Raw genomic sequence first — 6,000 nt, 5'->3', positions numbered from 1 at the left:
AATTGTAGGATTATGATGATCAAATTGAGGTTATTTCAATGTGACCCCATTCTTTATTTTACATTTTAATCTGCAACAAGTAAGAGATCTTGCACAGATTAGTTTGGTATCAGATTGAGTGTTTCAACGTACAACCATATCTCTCTCTCTCTCTCTCTCTCTCTCTCTCTCATTTTGACTTAGAATGGTTTAGTGCAGCTGGCATTAGATCTTTCTTTATTACTGTAGCAGAAAGCAATGGTAAATGAGTTCATAACGCAAACTCTATTCAACATGCCTGGGTGACTTGGTCTCATTTGGAGTCTCACATTGAATATGAATCCTTTTTTCTTTTTTCTTTTTTCTTTTTTTTTAATGAGAATGTATATAAAACTTTGGTTTCCTCCATTAATATGTTTTTCACCAATTCTTTTTCTTTCCCTGCTCTTTGTTCCCTAGAATTAGCTTAATCACACAATTGATTAGTACAGGAACAAGTAAATCATAATGATAACATCTTTATTTCCAATCTTTTTGTTTTCACGTAGTGCAATGAAATGGACTAAGTTATTGCTAAGATCATGATATTGAGACCAATTTGGCTACTCTTTCATTTGAGCCATATTTCCCAATTTGATTGAATTTGGTCCAAATGTAATGCCAATTATATCAATGGAACTGTGTGAATTTTAAAGCGAGTGCCTCTCTCTGATTAGTGCAGGCTATGCAGCATTTAAGAAATAATAATGGAAATAATAAGATAAATTAAGAGAGTATTTTAAGTCATGTCATGAAATACATGCGTCCAAAAGACTCCAAATTATTCAACATCTGAAAGTCATGTCCTCATCTAATTTCAACTTTGCAATCAAATTACATTTTAATTTTTCAACGAATATTTTTGTTACCTTGACCATGTAATATATGCAATAAAAAAAGGAGTAGGTTTGTATATAAAATTGGTACGGACCGCCACTTTTTGCAAAGTTTTGTGGTAGTTTAAGGGGACAAGTAACATATGCCCCATCCATGCCATAATGTGATCACTCATGGCCTGCAATTGAAGAATTGAACCACTCCACCCCAGCCAAATAAGATGTACTCTACATTTTCCCGGGCCATCCAACAATTAATTAATAATCAATTAATTAATCCGGCCAAATGATAAAGTATTAAGCCACTAATTGGGCAATACTATTCATAGATGATATATTCATATACCAAAATGTCAGCAGAGGGATAAGCCCAAAAATGGCCAAAGTGATATGCCGATGAAATATCCTTATAAGGCTGACTTTTTGTGTGTAAATATGCAGGGTGGGTCCAAATGCATGCGTATAGGTGAGCCACTTGTCATTGTTGTCAATGGTTAAGAAAAATTAATTGGAAATTTTGTTCACAACATGGACTCAAAATTCTTGTTTATCGCAGTGGATTTGTTTATTATTCTCTCAAGCAATGTCAACTGGTCAAGGGTGGCATGCCATGCGATCCATGACTTCCTTTTCTACCATTTTTGCTCTTTCATAACCTTGGTTCTATGCCCTCTTTGCCTCTTATCTTGTAAATGGTTGTGATGCATATCCACAAAGTTCCATGATATAATTAACCGAACTGGTGTTTGGTATCTGTGCTTTTCTGCCAGTATACTTCCTGCTGTTGATTGTTATTTGCAGACAGCTATATTGTTGATGGCAACCACTGAACACATAATATATATAGTGAGCTGTTACCAGATTTTGGCAATATTAAATTGTGATGGAAGAGGAAGAAGAAAACTCAACAAAAAATAACATGTTTAAATTGCTTTTAGGAGATTGGGAGGGACAAAGAGAGTCACAAGAGACTAAAAGGAGTCGGAAATAAGAATTAACATTATTTGGATTAACGGTTTATATCTAAGACAAAAAAAGCCATTAAATAACTACATCTTTTCTTTTTCTTTTTTACTAAGCTATATCTTTACTAGTATATGAACAATTATGTTACAATGGACCTAATGTAAAGTATATATATCCTTAAACTAACCCTAAGATTGTAATACTTGTATAATTACAGGCTTTACTTATTCTATAAGTACATGAGCATATGAGTTGGCAAATATTAGTACCTAAAAAATATCAAATATGGGTGTATAATTCGAGTTGTGTTAGCATTGAGTATAGTTCAGAAGCTTCTCAAAAACGACAGAACTATGATTTGCTCAAAGATAATGAGTTAAGATTCTTTACTCATATCTTTTATATCATAACGAAATTCAGAGTTCTAGAGCCACTGTGGTGGGAAGGCAAGTGAAACATTTGTTGAGGCTACCCAGAGAATTTACTCAAAGCTTCGAAGTGCTTTGTTAAGTATTCTAAGGTTATTGCTTTTTTCTATGGGTTGGATGCCTTAGGGTGATTTTTCTTTTGAAATTTTTATTATTATTAATTTTTCATTTTATTATCAAATCTGTGTGCCTTATTGTTTTCGTTAATCGTTACTATTCTCTGATTTAATGATTGATAATTGTGGTTGAAATACATGTTTGTACTAATCTTTGGACTCAGTTGAATGACACTAGAATGACAAATTGGATTACACTTGAATGACAAATTAGATAAAGGAAGTGCTAATAGCCTAATACATTGGACATAAATAGCATTCATTCCAAATGTTAAGTAATTTTGGTTGATAATTGACATTATTATATAAGTTAAGGAAGATGGATGCTGAATTATGTAAGTGCTTAGTAAATGTCACATTATTGAGGGAGTCACAACTCACAATACTTCTTTTGAGAAAGGCTTCGATTTCATTTCACTCTCCTCTCCTTCAAAACTTATCCATATGGATTTCATTTCACTCTTCTCGCCTTCACAAATTATCCATAAGCCGAATAAGATGCAGTGGATGAATCTTTATACTAGCTAAGTTATCAAAATTATTCTTTATAACAAAATTATATATATATATATATTGAAAAAGCAAATAATAATATCCTCAGAACCTAGGGAGAAAAAATGTAGCACATATCTTCTCTCTAAATTTGTTTTTCAATGGACCACAAAAACACGTCAAGTAATTCTCTGGGCAATCTCCACATTGCTGTTAAAATGTGTAAAGTTTCCAATTTTGACGGAAAATCCAAATCCCAAGAACTACAAATCTGGAAAGTGAACACGAAAAATTAATACAGTTGTACAATTTGTAATCAATCCTTTATTTCTTTCTTGGAAAGTAATATTGTATTGTCGGGTTGAAATTTTCATTCCTTGGGATTTTGGACTTTAGACTTTTCTCTCACGTGGGGATGTTGTACGGCTTATTTACACCAGTAATCGAATCACGAGGGTAAGTTGACATAAACCTCAAGCCATTGACACCCATGGTCACCATAATCATGGTATTTGGAAATATTTGTGTATACACTCCTAAGTCCTATCTGGTATAAGCTACAATATTGTCTAGAATTTAATCCATGTTGTTCCAACTCAATAGGGTTGGCCAAGTGGTTGGGCATTTGATTTCAAAGTGATTGTCTTGGGTTTTACTAGGAGCTCCCTAGTTCAAATCCGGACACCAGTATTTTGAAAAAACTTCCTCGACCAACGATTTATCCTGCTATGGGCCCACCTATCGTGAACAGCGATTAGTCTCTAATCACTATAATTTCCATTTCTTTCTTTATGAACCAATTTAGAGAACAAGGGATACATAAAGGCATAAATTTTTGTCTTGAATTAATGATAGAAAATATTAGTCTAGAATTATATATAACTCTACTTTAAAAAAAGATGGCGGATTTGTAGAAATTTTGCAAGCGTGAATTTGTCTAATGATGGATTTGTCTAAATTCTTATTCAATAAAATGATATTGAGTGGAATTGTAGCCATTGACTACCACTAAGTTTGTAACTAAATTTTGTTTCATACAAAACTAAATTCTTTAAATGTTCTTATATATGAGAAAATATTATATATATTTTATATATATGTGTGTATTATTTTGTAGATTTAACAATTATTAATATATTATTAAGATTGACCCCTCCTAAAAATTTTATTGGCGCTACCGCTTATGGCAGTAATAGTGACTATGGTGGTATTATCATTACAATGAAATAGAGAACATGATGGTACAAGTGAATGACATAATATTTCTTACTTCCTAAAAATTGAAAATATTTTTGTTTTTGGCTTGTTTTTATTCTTTTTACGCAGACAATGGAAAGAGGGAGTGGGAGATAAGGATCGAACTCACCACATACATAGTACACTATAAAAGATGCTATAACTTTTGGTATGTTAGGCTATTGCTTGAACTAGGCTTGTTTTCAATTGATCACAATTTTTTTTTGGGGGTTGATTTCTGTTTTTGCTATTCCAAACACTAGATTATAAAAACAAAGTTTTTGGAAAAAGAAATGTTTTTTTGTCGAAACCAACATAGCCTTAGTTCATTGGCTGATCGGTTCTTTTTTCTTTTTCTTTTTTGGGTCCAACTAATTTAATACCATAAGCAGATTGCCTTATATGGGTAATGGGTTGGTCTCTACCGACCCATTTCCTTCATATTCCTTTTTCTTTTCTTTTTTGGAGAATTTTATATTCTTTTATATCCCTATATAAGTATTTTATTTCATACTAAGAAAAAATGTAATAAGGTTGCTCATAATCTAGCCAAGTATGTATTATATATCTTAGACTATATTGTGTGGATGGAGGATGTTCTACTACAATTTCTTTCTATAATCCAAGTTGATCTAGCCAATTTTTCTTAATAAAAACTTCGATGTCTTTCTTCTAAAAAAAAAAAAACATAAAATTTTCTTCAAATAGTGATGATATGATCAAATCTATTCGACTTATTTTACAATGAAAAATTTTACAAATTCCATGATAGAGTTACCACTAGAATCCTTATTAAATTTATTTGCCTCATGATGGTGTAAATTATTTAAAATATTTTTGAAATTACCTAAAACTACTAATTTCTTTCCAAGGATAAAGGATCTTTGTACCTAAATGAGATGTACCATTCCATATAAATATTTCCAACGGGGGCTCCTATACTAAAGAGTATAAAACAAAGCAAACTCAAGAGAAGTCATAGAAGAAATGGAATGTGATCTTGATCCTATTAGTAATTGTACCTTGTTAGCTCCTTTCCCTCTCATGGATACAAAGGTAGATCATGTAACCTCGGTGATCATAGCGTTTGTAGTGTTGTAGGCCAATGAGAATGTGGGCCACCCCCAAAAGAGTCCATAATTGACGTCATGGATGCAAATTCTAGAATTGTATGGTGGGGTATATGTTTTTGTGGGTTTAATAATGGATATTCCCACTTCATTGTGAAGGTGATAGGAAATAATCTTTCTTAATAAGTATTCAATTATGAATAAAAATGATTTAATTGAAAATGAGTTATCCATAATTTTTAAATTTTACTATATATATTAGAAGGACAAACATTTCTATAACAAAATATCGTACGTGTCATTGCTAACACGAAAAATTAATTTCTAACATGAAACTAAGTTTTCCATGGCTTTCTTCAAGGTATTGAAAATCTAAGCCATATTTTGAAGCTTTTTGTGAAAATGGTGTAGGGAGTGTTGGCTAATCATGAAGGTGTTTGTGATGCTAATCGACAAATGCTAGAAATTTGTGAAATTATTGTTGAACGTGATGTGAATGACCAAATGCAACAAAATCACAATAGTTTGTGACTAATTACCACAGCAATCTTCTCAAAAAAAAAAAAAAAAAAAAATATATATATATATATATATGTGTGTGTGTGTGTATTATTTTGTAGATTTAACAATTATTAATATATTATTAAGATTGACCCCTCCTAAAAATTTTATTGGCGCTACCGCTTATGGCAGTGATAGTGATTATGGTGGTATTATCATTACAATGAAATAGAGAACATGATGGTACAAGTGAATGACATAATATTTCTTACTTCCTAAAAATTGAAAATATTTTTGTTTTTGGCTTGTTTTTATTCTTTTTACACAAACAATGGAA

The sequence above is a fragment of the Quercus suber genome, unplaced genomic scaffold (genome assembly GCF_002906115.3).
Source record: "Quercus suber isolate HL8 unplaced genomic scaffold, Cork oak 2.0 scaffold_19, whole genome shotgun sequence".
NCBI classification, from domain to species: Eukaryota; Viridiplantae; Streptophyta; class Magnoliopsida; order Fagales; family Fagaceae; genus Quercus; species Quercus suber.
The sequence above is the reverse complement of the archived record's forward strand: the minus strand, read 5'-3'. Positions refer to the sequence as shown.